The 18,230-nt window shown below is 38.3% G+C and overlaps 2 non-coding genes across 2 annotated transcripts; both read left to right on the forward strand.

The window, feature by feature from the left end:
* The first annotated feature begins 3,586 nt into the window (after nt 1-3,586).
* On the forward strand, nt 3,587-5,573 carry LOC135962903 (small subunit ribosomal RNA). The gene has a single exon (XR_010576743.1). It is a non-coding gene; the product is annotated as a small subunit ribosomal RNA (ribosomal RNA).
* Nucleotides 5,574-6,185: 612 nt separating this feature from the next.
* LOC135962983 (5.8S ribosomal RNA) lies at nt 6,186-6,365 on the forward strand. The gene has a single exon (XR_010576793.1). It is a non-coding gene; the product is annotated as a 5.8S ribosomal RNA (ribosomal RNA).
* Nucleotides 6,366-18,230: the final 11,865 nt, after the last annotated feature.

Raw genomic sequence — 18,230 nt, forward strand, 5'->3', positions numbered from 1 at the left:
ATGTTTTGAAAAATTTCATTCTGTCAAGTGCTCTGAATGTCAATGTGAAGAAATTCGAGTAAGCGCGTTTAAACGGCTGTATTAAATATTAAGATCATAAGGTAGCCAAATACCTCGTCATACAAATAGTGATGATGAATATGAATGGTTTAACTAGTTTTACTCTAATTTTAACAAAATCGAGTAAGCAGCTCATGATGTTTTGATATTGAATGGATTAAACACTAGATTATTTATTATACAAATAATAAATGAGAATATTTTGAAAATTGAATGTGTGAAAAGAAATTAACTAAATAATAAATATTTTTCTTAACAATGTTTTGAAAAATTTCATTCTGCCAAGTGCTCTGAATGTCAATGTGAAGAAATTCGAGTAAGCGCGTTTAAACGGCTGTATTAAATATTAAGATCATAAGGTAGCCAAATACCTCGTCATCATACAAATAGTGATGATGAATATGAATGGTTTAACTAGTTTTACTCTAATGTTAACAAAATCGAGTAAGCAGCTCATGATGTTTTGATATTGAATGGATTATACACTAGATTCTTTATTATACAAATAATAAAGAAGAATATTTTGAAAATTGAATGTGTGAAAAGAAATTAACTAAATAATAAATATTTTTCTTAACAATGTTTTGAAAAATTTTATTCTGCCCATAAATAAATTTTAGAGTAAAACTACTTTGAATTTTTTCATTGTCGCTTAATAATGCGGTACTGAGCCATTATTTGTTTTTTAAACGGCTGTAGCAAATATTAAGATCATAAGGTAGCCAAATTCCTCGTCATACAAATAGTGGTACTGAGCCATTATTTGTTTTTTAAACGGCTGTAGCAAATATTAAGATCATAAGGTAGCCAAATACCTCGTCATACAAATAGTGATGATGAATATGAATGGTTTAACTAGTTTTACTCTAATGTTAACAAAATCGAGTAAGCAGCTCATGATGTTTTGATATTGAATGGATTAAACACTAGATTCTTTATTATACAAATAATAAATAAGAATATTTTGAAAATTGAATGTGTGAAAAGAAATTAACTAAATAATAAATATTTTTCTTAACAATGTTTTGAAAAATTTCATTCTGCCAAGTGCTCTGAATGTCAATGTGAAGAAATTCGAGTAAGCGTGGTTGATGAGATGAAAAAATTTATTACAAAAAAAAAAAAATGATGGCTCAGTTCATCATTATTAAGCGATAATGAAAAAATACAAAGTAGTTTTACTCTAATTGAAAAAATTTATTACAAAAAAAAAAAATGATGGCTCCGCTGTCATTATTAAGCGACAATGAAAAAATACAAAGTAGTTTTACTCTAATGCTGACAAAAATTTGATTCTGTCCAGTGCTCTGAATGTTGTCAATGTGAAGAAATTTCAGTAAGCGCTGTTGAACGGCGGCATTAAATATTAAGGTCTTAAGTTAGACAAAGTCCTCATCATCGAATTAGTGATGCATATGAATGGATTAACGAGATTCCTACTGTCCCTATATTTAAAAAAAAAATGTTGACTCTCATCACCACATCATTATGAAAAAAATTAATAAAATATTGGCTCATCACATTATTGTGAAGAAAATAATAAAATATTGGCTCATCCTATCATTATGAAGTAAAAAAAAGAAAAATACTGAGTAGTTTCATTCTAATTTCAAAGTAGAAAAATTTATTTAAAAAAAATGTTGGCTCTCATCGCCACATCATTGTGAAAAAAGAAAAAATATTGGCTCACACATAATTATTAAGCGATAAAAATAACGATAGAGTAGTTTTACTCTAATGCTTACACAAAAATGTGATACTGTAAGCGCGGTTGAACGGCGGAATTAAATATTAACGTCATTAGGTAGACAAAGTTCTCGTCATCTAATTAGTGACACATATGAATGGATTAACGAGTTTCCTACTGTCCCTAGGAAAATTATACTGTCCCTTGTTTGCTGATGATAGATGTATTAAAATTATTTAGTTTTACTCTACTCTACTCTATTACTTATACACAAAAATGTTGTTTGCTAATGAGATGAATGTATAGATGGATGGATGTATGTATTAAAATTATTTAGTTTTACTCCTCTACTAATAATAACAATACTACTACACAAAACAAAACAAAATATAAAATGTATTGTGGATTTAATAAAATCTATAATGATTTTCCTTTATAATAGTACCAAAAATAATAAAGAAAAGTTAAATTTTTATACAAATTTGTTAAATTTGTGAAAATAATACTATTTATTAGTTAAATGTTATAAATTGAAAAAAATGTGGACTAAAATCTATAATGATTTTCATACAAAATCCCAAAAATAATAAAGAAAAGTATATTTTTCATACAAATTTTTACAATTTAAGGAAATATTTCATAAAATAATAAAATTTTTGAAAAAATCGAAAATTTTTTATTTTGAAATATTGAACAATTTGAAAAGAAAATCTATTTAGATGTTGATATTAGTTCATATTGTATGAAATTTCTTAAAAAAATTATCAAAATCGATAAAATTTTATTTTAATTTTTCTTACTTTTGTAAGTTAGGGAAATAGAAATTTTGAAATTTCAAAAAAAAAAAATCTACAATTTTAGAAAATTTAAAAATTTTTTTTATCCAAAAATTAGTAATAATTCGTACGATTCATAATCAAAAAGAAAATTTCAAAAAAGTTGCGAAAAACGAAATTGGCGGGGAAGTTGTATGTAACTATCTCTATATACTCTTGACATAAAATGCAGAGATACTAAATATTCACACAAAACATCAAAAATACTAATATACGGTGTGTTAAAATTGATTTAAGAATGAAAATCGAATGCGAATGATGATATTGTGCAAGAATGTTACAACGTGAATGTTGGAACTATTTGCTTGTTTTTTTTTATATTGTGTATTGAGGTTTTTAAATATCTATTTTATTATTTGCGTTGAATATATGTGGTATAAGTATTTTGTGTGTGGGGAGAGCAATGAAAACTTTTTTTAGTTTATTTGCCGCTAACGATGAATCTATTTAAGTTTGTCGACAAATTTTTTTAGTTTGTTGATTGAACTGTATAGTTATTCGTTAGTGTAATTATTTATTTTATTTTTTTTTTATAATTTTAATTTTTCTTTATTGAAATATTAAAATTAATTTTTATTCAATGTGCTAAAATTATTTATGATGCTTGGTCTCTAGAACAAGAATTTTTTTATATTCTTGGGGATTTCAATATTTGCATTGGTAAATTTATTTTGTTAAAATCGAATAAAGAAAAATAAGTATTTTCTTAGTTTTTTTTATATAAATCTTATATGAAGATTTTTTGGTGTTTTTCAAAAATGTATAAAATGTAAAAATGAAATATGAATGAAATGTAATTCTTAATTGCATATCAAAAAATATCATATATATTGAAAAATATTATATGATGCAATGTGAAATAAATGATAATAGAACAATATATTGTTTAAAAATCAAGAACAGTGAATTTGGAATGACGAATATGACGCGATAAAAAGCTGATTTTCGTTAAATTTCTTTTCAACTAAAACCAATTGAAAACAAATAATATAAATAAAACATTATTCTGGTTGATCCTGCCAGTAGTTATATGCTTGTCTCAAAGAGTAAGCCATGCATGTCTAAGTACACACGAATTAAAAGTGAAACCGCAAAAGGCTCATTATATCAGTTATGGTTCCTTAGATCGTTAACAGTTACTTGGATAACTGTGGTAATTCTAGAGCTAATACATGCAATATAAATACGGACCTTTGGGACGTATGCTTTTATTAGGCTAAAACCAAGCGATCGCAAGATCGTTATTATGGTTGAACTCTAGATAACTTGCTGATCGTATGGTCTTGTACCGACGACAGATCTTTCAAATGTCTGCCCTATCAACTTTTGATGGTAGTATCTAGGACTACCATGGTTGCAACGGGTAACGGGGAATCAGGGTTCGATTCCGGAGAGGGAGCCTGAGAAACGGCTACCACATCTAAGGAAGGCAGCAGGCGCGTAAATTACCCACTCCCAGCTCGGGGAGGTAGTGACGAAAAATAACAATACAGGACTCATATTAGAGGCCCTGTAATTGGAATGAGTACACTTTAAATCCTTTAACAAGGACCTATTGGAGGGCAAGTCTGGTGCCAGCAGCCGCGGTAACTCCAGCTCCAATAGCGTATATTAAAGTTGTTGCGGTTAAAACGTTCGTAGTTGAACTTGTGCTTCATACGGGTAGTACAACTATAATTGTAGTTTGTACTGTACCTTATGTATGTAAGCGTATTACCGGTGGAGTTCTTATATGTATTAAATACTTGTATTTGTGAATATTCCTCCTATTTAAACCTGCTTCAGTGCTCTTCATCGAGTGTTGTTGTGGGCCGGTACAATTACTTTGAACAAATTAGAGTGCTTAAAGCAGGCTCCAAATGCCTGAATATTTTGTGCATGGAATAATGAAATAAGACCTCTGTTCTACTTTCATTGGTTTTTAGATCAAGAGGTAATGATTAATAGAAGCAGTTTGGGGGCATTAGTATTACGACGCGAGAGGTGAAATTCTTGGACCGTCGTAAGACTAACTTAAGCGAAAGCATTTGCCAAAGATGTTTTCATTAATCAAGAACGAAAGTTAGAGGTTCGAAGGCGATCAGATACCGCCCTAGTTCTAACCATAAACGATGCCAGCTAGCAATTGGGTGTAGCTACTATCATGGCTCTCTCAGTCGCTTCCCGGGAAACCAAAGCTTTTGGGCTCCGGGGGAAGTATGGTTGCAAAGCTGAAACTTAAAGGAATTGACGGAAGGGCACCACCAGGAGTGGATCCTGCGGCTTAATTTGACTCAACACGGGAAAACTTACCAGGTCCGAACATAAGTGTGTAAGACAGATTGATAGCTCTTTCTCGAATCTATGGGTGGTGGTGCATGGCCGTTCTTAGTTCGTGGAGTGATTTGTCTGGTTAATTCCGATAACGAACGAGACTCAAATATATTAAATAGATGCTTTCAGGATTATGGTGTTTGAAGCTTTTGTAGCCTTCATTCATGAGTGCAGTAAAATGTGTGAGTGTTTGAATGTGTTTATGAAAGTGGAGCCGTACCTGTTGGTTTGTCCCATTATAAGGACACTAGCTTCTTAAATGGACAAATTGCGTCTAGCAATAATGAGATTGAGCAATAACAGGTCTGTGATGCCCTTAGATGTCCTGGGCTGCACGCGCGCTACAATGAAAGTATCAACGTGTATTTCCTAGACCGAGAGGTCCGGGTAAACCGCTGAACCACTTTCATGCTTGGGATTGTGAACTGAAACTGTTCACATGAACTTGGAATTCCCAGTAAGTGTGAGTCATTAACTCGCATTGATTACGTCCCTGCCCTTTGTACACACCGCCCGTCGCTACTACCGATTGAATTATTTAGTGAGGTCTCCGGACGTGATCACTGTAACGCCTTGTGTGTTACGGTTGTTTCGCAAAAGTTGACCGAACTTGATTATTTAGAGGAAGTAAAAGTCGTAACAAGGTTTCCGTAGGTGAACCTGCGGAAGGATCATTAATGTGTTCCTAACCGATAAAAAAATTTTTTTTATATATTTATATATAAAAAATATTAATAAAAAAAAAAACATAATGCCCTTTAAAAAAAAAGGCTAATAAAAATAAAATTAAAAATATTTAAATATTTTTTTTTTATAAAAAAAAGAGACTAAGTGTTATTGAAAGAAAAACTCTTTAATAATAAAATAATATTATATTTAATAATATTATAAAAAAAAGTCGTTGGAAAAATTATATATATATAATATATTTTCTTTTATTCTCTTTTATTAAAAAAAGATGTACTGATTTATGAACTTAAATCATACATTGGATGGGAATATTTGAAATATATATAATATATTCATTTTAGTGTACTGGCAATACAATTTATTGTATATCCATACATTGCATAAAAATTAAACTCACAATTATAGTTGTACTTGTATACAAGTTAAAAAAAATTGTTCTTTCTAAAAGAAATAAGATATTCGCAACAATTTGTGGTATGTTTTAAAATTAAAAAAAATATTATTGAAGGAATTGATATATGCCAATTTGGTTTGGTGTATTTTTGATTTCTTTCAATAAACAAATTTATGAATTGCTATTTAAACAAAAATAAATATATCACTCTAAGCGGTGGATCACTTGGCTCATGGGTCGATGAAGAACGCAGCAAACTGTGCGTCATCGTGTGAACTGCAGGACACATGAACATCGACATTTTGAACGCATATCGCAGTCCATGCTGTAAGGTACTTTAATTTATAATTAGAGTGCTGCTTGGACTACATATGGTTGAGGGTTGTAAGACTATGCTAAATAAGTTGCTTTAAAAATCTTTTATATATTTAATATGTAAAATTTTTTAAAAGCACATGTTGTATTACTGGATATTCTACTATATTCATAATACTAAAAGTTAAAGATACAAAACCTCTAACGAATAAAATCAGAGTATTTAATATTATATATTTTATATTCATTTTTTTATTGAGGAAGGTCTAGCATAAAATATTTTTTTATGAAACTAGGATTGCCTCTCTATTAAAAAGAATTTTTTATTTAAACAGAAAATAAAAGAAATGATTTCTATTTGTGGTTTTGATATTTTATGATTTAAAAAATTTTTTTATTACAACCTCAACTCATATGGGATTACCCCCTGAATTTAAGCATATTAATGAGGGGAGGAAAAGAAACTAACAAGGATTTTCTTAGTAGCGGCGAGCGAAAAGAAAATAGTTCAGCACTAAGTCACTTTGTCTTTATGGCAAATGTGAGATGCAGTGTATGGAATGTCAAATTTCTAGTATGAGAAATTAACGATTTAAGTCCTTCTTAAATGAGACCATTTACCCAAAGAGGGTGCCAGGCCCGTATAACGTTAATGATTACTAGATGGCATTTCCAAAGAGTCGTGTTGCTTGATAGTGCAGCACTAAGTGGGTGGTAAACTCCATCTAAAACTAAATATAACCATGAGACCGATAGTAAACAAGTACCGTGAGGGAAAGTTGAAAAGAACTCTGAATAGAGAGTTAAATAGTACGTGAAACTGCTTAGAGGTTAAGCCCGATGAACCTGAATATCCGTTATGGAAAATTCATCTTTATGATTTTAATATTTATAATATTATAATAATGGTGTGCATTTTTTCTATAAAGGACATTGTAATCTATTAACATAAATATATTTATCATAAGATCATTTGCTTAAGTTTATTCAAATTATTTTGCTTGCATTTTAATATCGAATAAATGCTTTTGATTTGATAAAGTGTTGATAGATTTATTATATATAGTGCTTAAATATTTATATTTTATAATAGCATATTGATCATTGATCTTTATGTTTATTATATGCACTTATATGATTAACAATGCGAAAGATTCAGGATACCTTCGGGACCCGTCTTGAAACACGGACCAAGGAGTCTAACATATTTGCAAGTTATTGGGAATAAAAACCTAATAGCGTAATTAACATAACTTAATTTAATGGGATTAGTTTTTAGCCTATTTATAGTCTATTAATTCAATCCCGGGGCGTTCTATACAGTTATGTATAATAGTATTTATATTATTTATACCTCTAACTAGAGCGTACCTTGAGCATATATGCTGTGACCCGAAAGATGGTGAACTATACTTGATCAGGTTGAAGTCAGGGGAAACCCTGATGGAAGACCGAAACAGTTCTGACGTGCAAATCGATTGTCAGAATTGAGTATAGGGGCAAAAGACCAATCGAACCATCTAGTAGCTGGTTCCCTCCGAAGTTTCCCTCAGGATAGCTGGTGCATTTAAAAATTATGTAAAATAATCTTATCTGGTAAAGCGAATGATTAGAGGCCTTAGGGTCGAAACGATCTTAACCTATTCTCAAACTTTAAATGGGTAAGAACCTCACCTTTCTTGGTATGAAGGTAGTGGTTGTGATATAATGTGCCCAGTGGGCCACTTTTGGTAAGCAGAACTGGCGCTGTGGGATGAACCAAACGTAATGTTACGGTGCCCAAATTAACAACTCATGCAGATACCATGAAAGGCGTTGGTTGCTTAAAACAGCAGGACGGTGGACATGGAAGTCGTAATCCGCTAAGGAGTGTGTAACAACTCACCTGCCGAAGCAACTAGCCCTTAAAATGGATGGCGCTTAAGTTGTATACCTATACATTACCGCTAAAGTAAATGGTTTATGTTCAATTTCGGTTGGATTATAAACTTTGAAACTTTAGTGAGTAGGAGGGTACAATGGTGAGCATAGAAGTGTTTGGCGTAAGCCTGCATGGAGCTGCCATTGGTACAGATCTTGGTGGTAGTAGCAAATAATCGAATGAGACCTTGGAGGACTGAAGTGGAGAAGGGTTTCGTGTGAACAGTGGTTGATCACGAGTTAGTCGGTCCTAAGTTTAAGGCGAAAGCCGAAAATTTTCAAGTTATAATGAAAAGGAAGTAAAATTGCTTAGTAATTAAACACTTGAATAATTTTGAACGAAAGGGAATACGGTTCCAATTCCGTAACCTGTTGAGTATCCGTTTGTTATTAAATATGGGCCTTGTGCTCATCCTGGCAACAGGAACGACCATAAAGAAGCCGTCGAGAGGTATCGGAAGAGTTTTCTTTTCTGTTTTATAGTCGTACTACCATGGAAGTCTTTCGAAGAGAGATATGGTAGATGGACTAGAAGAGCATGACATTTACTGTTGTGTCGATATTTTCTCCTCGGACCTTGAAAATTTATGGTGGGGTCACGCAAACTTCTCAACAGGCCGTACCAATATCCGCAGCTGGTCTCCAAGGTGAAGAGTCTCTAGTCGATAGAATAATGTAGGTAAGGGAAGTCGGCAAATTAGATCCGTAACTTCGGGATAAGGATTGGCTCTGAAGATTGAGATAGTCGGGCTTGATTGGGAAGCAATAACATGGTTTATGTACTCGTTCTGGGTAAATAGAGATTCTCGGATCTTGTTCCCCGGATAGTAGTTACGTAGCCAATTGTGGAACTTTCTTGCTAAAATTTTTAGGGAATTATCGCAAGATATATTCCTTTTAAATTATAACGACTATCAATTAACAATCAATTCAGAACTGGCAAGGACTTGGGGAATCCGACTGTCTAATTAAAACAAAGCATTGTGATGGCCCTAGCGGGTGTTGACACAATGTGAGGGTACAATGGTGAGCATAGAAGTGTTTGGCGTAAGCCTGCATGGAGCTGCCATTGGTACAGATCTTGGTGGTAGTAGCAAATAATCGAATGAGACCTTGGAGGACTGAAGTGGAGAAGGGTTTCGTGTGAACAGTGGTTGATCACGAGTTAGTCGGTCCTAAGTTTAAGGCGAAAGCCGAAAATTTTCAAGTTATAATGAAAAGGAAGTAAAATTGCTTAGTAATTAAACACTTGAATAATTTTGAACGAAAGGGAATACGGTTCCAATTCCGTAACCTGTTGAGTATCCGTTTGTTATTAAATATGGGCCTTGTGCTCATCCTGGCAACAGGAACGACCATAAAGAAGCCGTCGAGAGGTATCGGAAGAGTTTTCTTTTCTGTTTTATAGTCGTACTACCATGGAAGTCTTTCGAAGAGAGATATGGTAGATGGACTAGAAGAGCATGACATTTACTGTTGTGTCGATATTTTCTCCTCGGACCTTGAAAATTTATGGTGGGGTCACGCAAACTTCTCAACAGGCCGTACCAATATCCGCAGCTGGTCTCCAAGGTGAAGAGTCTCTAGTCGATAGAATAATGTAGGTAAGGGAAGTCGGCAAATTAGATCCGTAACTTCGGGATAAGGATTGGCTCTGAAGATTGAGATAGTCGGGCTTGATTGGGAAGCAATAACATGGTTTATGTACTCGTTCTGGGTAAATAGAGATTCTCGGATCTTGTTCCCCGGATAGTAGTTACGTAGCCAATTGTGGAACTTTCTTGCTAAAATTTTTAGGGAATTATCGCAAGATATATTCCTTTTAAATTATAACGACTATCAATTAACAATCAATTCAGAACTGGCACGGACTTGGGGAATCCGACTGTCTAATTAAAACAAAGCATTGTGATGGCCCTAGCGGGTGTTGACACAATGTGATTTCTGCCCAGTGCTCTGAATGTCAAAGTGAAGAAATTCAAATAAGCGCGGGTAAACGGCGGGAGTAACTATGACTCTCTTTCGAAACGATCTTAACCTATTCTCAAACTTTAAATGGGTAAGAACCTCACCTTTCTTGGTATGAAGGTAGTGGTTGTGATATAATGTGCCCAGTGGGCCACTTTTGGTAAGCAGAACTGGCGCTGTGGGATGAACCAAACGTAATGTTACGGTGCCCAAATTAACAACTCATGCAGATACCATGAAAGGCGTTGGTTGCTTAAAACAGCAGGACGGTGGACATGGAAGTCGTAATCCGCTAAGGAGTGTGTAACAACTCACCTGCCGAAGCAACTAGCCCTTAAAATGGATGGCGCTTAAGTTGTATACCTATACATTACCGCTAAAGTAAATGGTTTATGTTCAATTTCGGTTGGATTATAAACTTTGAAACTTTAGTGAGTAGGAGGGTACAATGGTGAGCATAGAAGTGTTTGGCGTAAGCCTGCATGGAGCTGCCATTGGTACAGATCTTGGTGGTAGTAGCAAATAATCGAATGAGACCTTGGAGGACTGAAGTGGAGAAGGGTTTCGTGTGAACAGTGGTTGATCACGAGTTAGTCGGTCCTAAGTTTAAGGCGAAAGCCGAAAATTTTCAAGTTATAATGAAAAGGAAGTAAAATTGCTTAGTAATTAAACACTTGAATAATTTTGAACGAAAGGGAATACGGTTCCAATTCCGTAACCTGTTGAGTATCCGTTTGTTATTAAATATGGGCCTTGTGCTCATCCTGGCAACAGGAACGACCATAAAGAAGCCGTCGAGAGGTATCGGAAGAGTTTTCTTTTCTGTTTTATAGTCGTACTACCATGGAAGTCTTTCGAAGAGAGATATGGTAGATGGACTAGAAGAGCATGACATTTACTGTTGTGTCGATATTTTCTCCTCGGACCTTGAAAATTTATGGTGGGGTCACGCAAACTTCTCAACAGGCCGTACCAATATCCGCAGCTGGTCTCCAAGGTGAAGAGTCTCTAGTCGATAGAATAATGTAGGTAAGGGAAGTCGGCAAATTAGATCCGTAACTTCGGGATAAGGATTGGCTCTGAAGATTGAGATAGTCGGGCTTGATTGGGAAGCAATAACATGGTTTATGTACTCGTTCTGGGTAAATAGAGATTCTCGGATCTTGTTCCCCGGATAGTAGTTACGTAGCCAATTGTGGAACTTTCTTGCTAAAATTTTTAGGGAATTATCGCAAGATATATTCCTTTTAAATTATAACGACTATCAATTAACAATCAATTCAGAACTGGCACGGACTTGGGGAATCCGACTGTCTAATTAAAACAAAGCATTGTGATGGCCCTAGCGGGTGTTGACACAATGTGAGGGTACAATGGTGAGCATAGAAGTGTTTGGCGTAAGCCTGCATGGAGCTGCCATTGGTACAGATCTTGGTGGTAGTAGCAAATAATCGAATGAGACCTTGGAGGACTGAAGTGGAGAAGGGTTTCGTGTGAACAGTGGTTGATCACGAGTTAGTCGGTCCTAAGTTTAAGGCGAAAGCCGAAAATTTTCAAGTTATAATGAAAAGGAAGTAAAATTGCTTAGTAATTAAACACTTGAATAATTTTGAACGAAAGGGAATACGGTTCCAATTCCGTAACCTGTTGAGTATCCGTTTGTTATTAAATATGGGCCTTGTGCTCATCCTGGCAACAGGAACGACCATAAAGAAGCCGTCGAGAGGTATCGGAAGAGTTTTCTTTTCTGTTTTATAGTCGTACTACCATGGAAGTCTTTCGAAGAGAGATATGGTAGATGGACTAGAAGAGCATGACATTTACTGTTGTGTCGATATTTTCTCCTCGGACCTTGAAAATTTATGGTGGGGTCACGCAAACTTCTCAACAGGCCGTACCAATATCCGCAGCTGGTCTCCAAGGTGAAGAGTCTCTAGTCGATAGAATAATGTAGGTAAGGGAAGTCGGCAAATTAGATCCGTAACTTCGGGATAAGGATTGGCTCTGAAGATTGAGATAGTCGGGCTTGATTGGGAAGCAATAACATGGTTTATGTACTCGTTCTGGGTAAATAGAGATTCTCGGATCTTGTTCCCCGGATAGTAGTTACGTAGCCAATTGTGGAACTTTCTTGCTAAAATTTTTAGGGAATTATCGCAAGATATATTCCTTTTAAATTATAACGACTATCAATTAACAATCAATTCAGAACTGGCACGGACTTGGGGAATCCGACTGTCTAATTAAAACAAAGCATTGTGATGGCCCTAGCGGGTGTTGACACAATGTGATTTCTGCCCAGTGCTCTGAATGTCAAAGTGAAGAAATTCAAGTAAGCGCGGGTAAACGGCGGGAGTAACTATGACTCTCTAATGGTTGGAAAGGAAGTGCTTATAGATGCTTTTGTGTCTATTTCACATCCATGTGCCCATGTCAAACCTCCTCGATGGTTCCAACTGGTAACGTTTGGTATGGTTGGTTTACTGACTATACTAGGCGGCTAATTGACGGGGCTTCGGGTCTCAAGGGTTGCCACCCCTACAGACCGTCAATCCGAAAGGCGCGAATAATGAAAAAGAAAGAAATAATAATAATACAAATCGTCGGGTCTCTGCCCGGCGTATCCTTACGGACGAGGTGTTGGTGAGCGCCTCCAGTACCACCATGAACTTACGAGAGCGAGCAATTAGGGGTTCTAACAATACAATGGGAAGAATGAATGTTTCCTCCATACCTGAAAGTAGTGGTTCAGGGAACGGAGATAATATTTTAATGGATATTCAAGCCACTACATCGATCCCATTGTCTGAACATTTGCAGGACAGGGACAGAAATTCTAACCATGTGACATCAGCCGCCCCTGAGAATCACATTTCTAACCAATCATTGCCTGCCGCCCCAGGTGATCATAGGAACACAGTAGCTCTTAACTTAGGTGAAGGGGTTAGTAGTGTTAGTATGGTAACTGAGCAGGCAGTTAACCAAAGTGGGTTGGTTGTGGGGGGTAGCGGCCCTGCTTCCAACTCACACCCTTGTGTCGTATGTGAACGCTCATTCTCGACGAAGTCGGGATTGGGTGTTCATATTAGACGTGCACACCCTGACGTATCTGACCAGATGAATGTCAGGTCAGATAAAAAGGCACGATGGAACGATGAAGAAATTTCGTTATTGGCTTGTACCGAAGCGGAACTCACCTCCTCAGGTGGGGTACGGTTCATGAATCATGCTCTTCATGAGCGATTCGCGCATCGCACTGTCGAGGCAATCAAGAAAATGCGCCAGAGAAGTGAATACAAGGTCAAGGTCCAGACCTATCTCACGCGATTGGTTGACCCAAACAGAGGACCCACAAATATTGCGACTGCGTGGGTACAAAGCCAACAAACGACAATGGAAACATCTGAAATCGTGGCTGAGACTGATCCTATCGTGGACAGTCCAGTCCCCGGGGACGCTCCTACAGTGGACGACCCGATAAAATCCTTTTTGCTTAGTCTAGGGGATCTTGATATTGATAGTTATAGTGCTCCTTATCTGAATTCGATTGTACGTAGTGTCAATGATGATGATAAGGATCATGTCCTACTTAGACTGTCTGGATATTTAGATGAGATATTTCCACCCAATCTCGAATCTAGACAGCGTGTCCGCCCGAGACAACCTCCTACTTTTACTAATAGACGTAAGAGGCGTAGACATGAGTATGCAAAGGTCCAACGTGACTGGCGCAAGCACAATGGCAGATGTATCAAAGCGATCCTAGACGACACTGAGAGTTGCTCGCAACCAGCCAGAGATGTAATGGAAACCTATTGGAGAGAAGTTATCGAACGTGAGGAGCATTCGGCGCCTCTACGTGAAGATCTTGCTAGATTTTCTAGGGGCAATATATGGTATCCGATAAGTCGCTCAGACTTAAAGGCATCCATGCCCGTACATACCACCTCGCCCGGCATTGACGGGATCACATCAAGGCAATTCAGGGCGCTACCAATAGAAATATTGGAACGCGTTTTTAACCTGTTTATGTGGTGTGGTAAGGTACCAAGACGTTTCCGTGAGGCCAAGACTATTTTTCTCCCAAAGAAGCAAAAGCCCTTACTTCCAGAGGATTATAGGCCAATCACTCTCACGTCGATTCTTCTTCGGTGGTTTCATTCCATCCTGGCAAAGAGAATATCTCGGTGTATCAAGTTTGAACGCAGTCAAAAAGGATTCATGCCTACTGATGGGTGTGCTGATAACACGACCTTGATAGATCATCTTCTCAGGGAGCATCATCAAAATTATGCTTCTTGCCATATTGCGGTCCTTGATGTCAGCAAAGCCTTTGATTCTGTGTCTCATAATACAATTTATGGGACTCTTGAATCGTACGGCCAACCACAGGAGTTGGTCGACTATATTAGACATATATATTCCACATCGCGCATTAGATTCTCTGGCGATTCATGGGTTTCGGATCAACTGGTTTTACCCGGGAGAGGAGTAAAGCAGGGAGACCCCTTGTCTCCAGTACTGTTCAACTTAGTGATGGACAGACTGATCCGAAAACTCCCGCCAGAGCTAGGATGCAAGATTGGAAATTTTATGACTAATATTGCTGCTTTTGCTGACGACTTGGTCATCTGGGCATCAACTCCACTCGGTCTTCAGAAGTTGCTTGATATAGCCAGTGAGTTCCTTGGCTCTTGTGGACTTAAATTGAACAGTGCCAAATGTCTGTCGGTGTCCATTAAAGGACAACCTAAACAGAAACGTTCGGTGGTTGTACAAAAAGAGTTCTATGTTGAGGGACGGGCCATAAGAGCACTGAAGAGGACCGAAGAGTGGAAATACCTAGGTGTGACTTTCACCGCAGAAGGCAGAACTAAGGTGGATTTGAAGGCGCCCCTTAGAGAGAAGTTAGATCGGCTCACAAGAGCACCCCTAAAACCACAGCAGAGGTTGTTTGCACTTAGATCGGTATTGATACCTCAACTTTATCATGTACTGACCCTCGGGAACGTTATGATTGGTTGCTTAAGGGGTATCGATAGGACAATTAGGGCCTACTTACGAAAATGGCTCAGCTTGCCAGACGATGTTCCAATCGCGTACTTCCACGCTTCCGTGGAGGATGGCGGTCTGGGCATTGTTGCGCTTAGGTGGCAAGCACCGCTGTTGAGACTTAAGCGTCTACAAGAATTACAATTACCACTCCCAAGTGGGATTGTTTCTGTGGATACTTTCGTTGCTTCAGAGGTCGCCAAAGTTGAAAGACGTTTAGATACAGGAGAAGTTAGGATCCTAAGCAAGGGGGATTTAAAAGCTTTCTGGGCAGATCGCTTGTACAAATCTTTTGATGGGCGTGGTTTACTACATAGTAGTGATCACAAACAAGCCCAACGTTGGATAAGGGAACCGACTAGACTTTTGTCTGGAAGGGACTTTATCAATTGTATAAAGTTGCGTATTAATGCGCTCCCTACACGTTCAAGATGTACCCGTGGGAGGACATCAGATCGAAAGTGCCGTGCAGGATGTGATGCTCAGGAAACTTTGAATCATATAGTTCAGGGATGTTTTAGAACGAAAAGGGATAGGACGAATAGACATGATAGTGTAGTTAAATTTATGGGAAGGAGTCTGAGGGCTAAAGGACTTCAGGTTGTAGTAGAAGATCAATTGCAAACAACCTCTGGGATCAGGAAACCTGACATTGTGGTTTTAAAAGGGGAAAAGATCTATGTGCTAGACGCACAGGTCGTTACAGATGGTCGTGATTTGTCTAACATGCACAAGGAAAAGACAGACAAATACAATACACAGGGCGTTATTAGGGCACTGACAGAAAAATACGGACGCAACCAGGTGCAATTTTGCGCAATAACACTTAATTGGAGAGGAGTTTGGTCTAGGGATTCAGTGAATAGGTTAGTTGAGTGGGGGTTGTTAGGGAAGAGGGAAACCGCTTTAATTAGTACTAGAGTTATGATAGGAGGTATTATATCGCACAGAAGGTTCATGGGGTCTCGCAGCAATAGATCGGGTATCGGTTAGGTTAGCATACCGTTTCACCATTTTTTTGACTCCTGTAGGCATCTCTTATGAGGTGTCTCCAGGAATTTTTGTTTTATTTTGACTAAGTTAAAGTAAATTACGTGCAGCCTGCGGGATCGGGCTTAATTTAGGACAGCTCTACCTAGTCCGGACTAGGTTAGTACGGACACCGCCTCTCGTTTCCGTCGAGGCAAGGTCACTCCTTGATCGGGGAGGAGTGGGTGTGAGTTTGGTGGGTTCGATCGTAAAAAAAAAAAAATAGCCAAATGCCTCGTCATCTAATTAGTGACGCGCATGAATGGATTAACGAGATTCCTACTGTCCCTATCTATGCACTTGTGCGTTTTACGTTGAGCTGATCAGACGTGTTTTTATAAGCGGATTTTCGGTACGTAAATTTAAAGTGTTATAGTGCGAATATTAAAAAGAGCGATAGTGGATTTTAAAGCTTGGACTCAGTAGATTCGGGAGAAAGTGATATTTTGTGAATCGGTTGGCGGATGCCTAAGATATAGGCAGATTAAAAATCGGTTGACGAAGAATCAAACGTGTGTATTATTATACATAGTGTGTGTGTGTGTATAATAAAAGTTGAGACTCCGCTGACAAGGTGTCTCAAGGCCAAACTCCGGCGGCAGTTTTTGGTGTTGCCATACGGCGTGTGAGCTTGTCGGTGTTGCCACTTGTGAAGCGGGTAACACGGTGCAGGTAAGGCAGTGCGGGTAAGGCAGTGTGTCGGTAAGGCAGTGTCGGTAAGGCAGTGTCGGTCGGTATTTTTGTGGGACGAATAAAACCGCATTGGTAAGGCAGTGCAAACTGCATTGGTAACACGGTTCATTTCCGGTCGGTAAGGCAGTTCACTTCCGGTTTTGGTTCGACCATTTCCGGTTTGTGTCTCCGCTAAGTGGTGTGTGTCTCCACTAAGTGGTTGGTGTCTGTGATATTTTGTATTTTGGTGTCTCTACTATTAGGGGCATTCGCATTATAGTACATTTTTGCTGACGGACAGTAGGGGTATTCCTGTAAATTGGAAATTTTTTCTGATTGGTTTATTTTCGTGAGTATACTGTTTTTTGAGTTACTTTCGACAGTTTCTGGTTTGAATAGGTAGATATGCCGCCTGCGGGCAAGAAGAAGGGCGAAAAGCCGAAAGCGAAGGGTGATGCGTCGGACATGACTACGACTGATGGAGGTGAGAGGGTGTTGCCGCCGGTAAGCGTACGTATTGTTAGACATACGGAGAGCGAGTTATCGAGCACAGAGATGGAGGATGAAGTCAAACGATTTAAGGTCGGCTCTCCTAAGCCCAAACGTACTGCTGCTGTTACTCCTGATGCTGCTCCTGCCGATGTTCCAGCTGCTGGTGATGCTATGGAGGTGTCGGATGTTACATCCGGTCCTAGCCTCAAGAGGGTGCGTGGACGTAAAAGGCCACAACCAGTCATGGACACTGGTTTAGTTGGCCAGATGAAGGCCGTGAGTGCTGCTTTGCTGGAGTTGGTGATGGCTGATGGTGTTGGGGCTGAGCTGGCCAAGGGCGTGATGGAGCATTCCAGCAAGTTTGAGGTGCTGCTTTTTGGCCTTATGGCAGAGAACGAGCGGTTGAAAGGGCGCCTCGATGTGTACGAGGGTGGTAAGGTGGCTGGGGTGCAGTCGGCGGCCTTTAGGGCTCCCATGGCACCTCCGGTGACTACTAGGCGTAGCGGTGTTTCTGGTGGGGCTATTGTTGCTGCTCCGGTTGCTGTTGTGCCAAAGCCTGTGGAAACGTGGTCGGTGGTGGTTAAGGGGAAGCAGGGTGTCTCATCCAAGGAAGTGGTAGAGAAAGTGCAGAGGGAGGTTGGCCCCACTTTGGGTGTTCGCGTGCACACGTTGCGGCCTATGCGCGATGGCGGAGCGGTCATTAGGACCCCGTCCGTAGCTGAGAGGGAGAAGGTTGCGAAGAATGCCAAGTTCGGTGAGGTTGGGTTGGAGGTTTCGGTAAAGGACAAGCTAGGTCCAAGGG

The sequence above is a fragment of the Calliphora vicina genome, chromosome X (genome assembly GCF_958450345.1).
Source record: "Calliphora vicina chromosome X, idCalVici1.1, whole genome shotgun sequence".
Lineage (NCBI taxonomy): Eukaryota > Metazoa > Arthropoda > Insecta > Diptera > Calliphoridae > Calliphora > Calliphora vicina.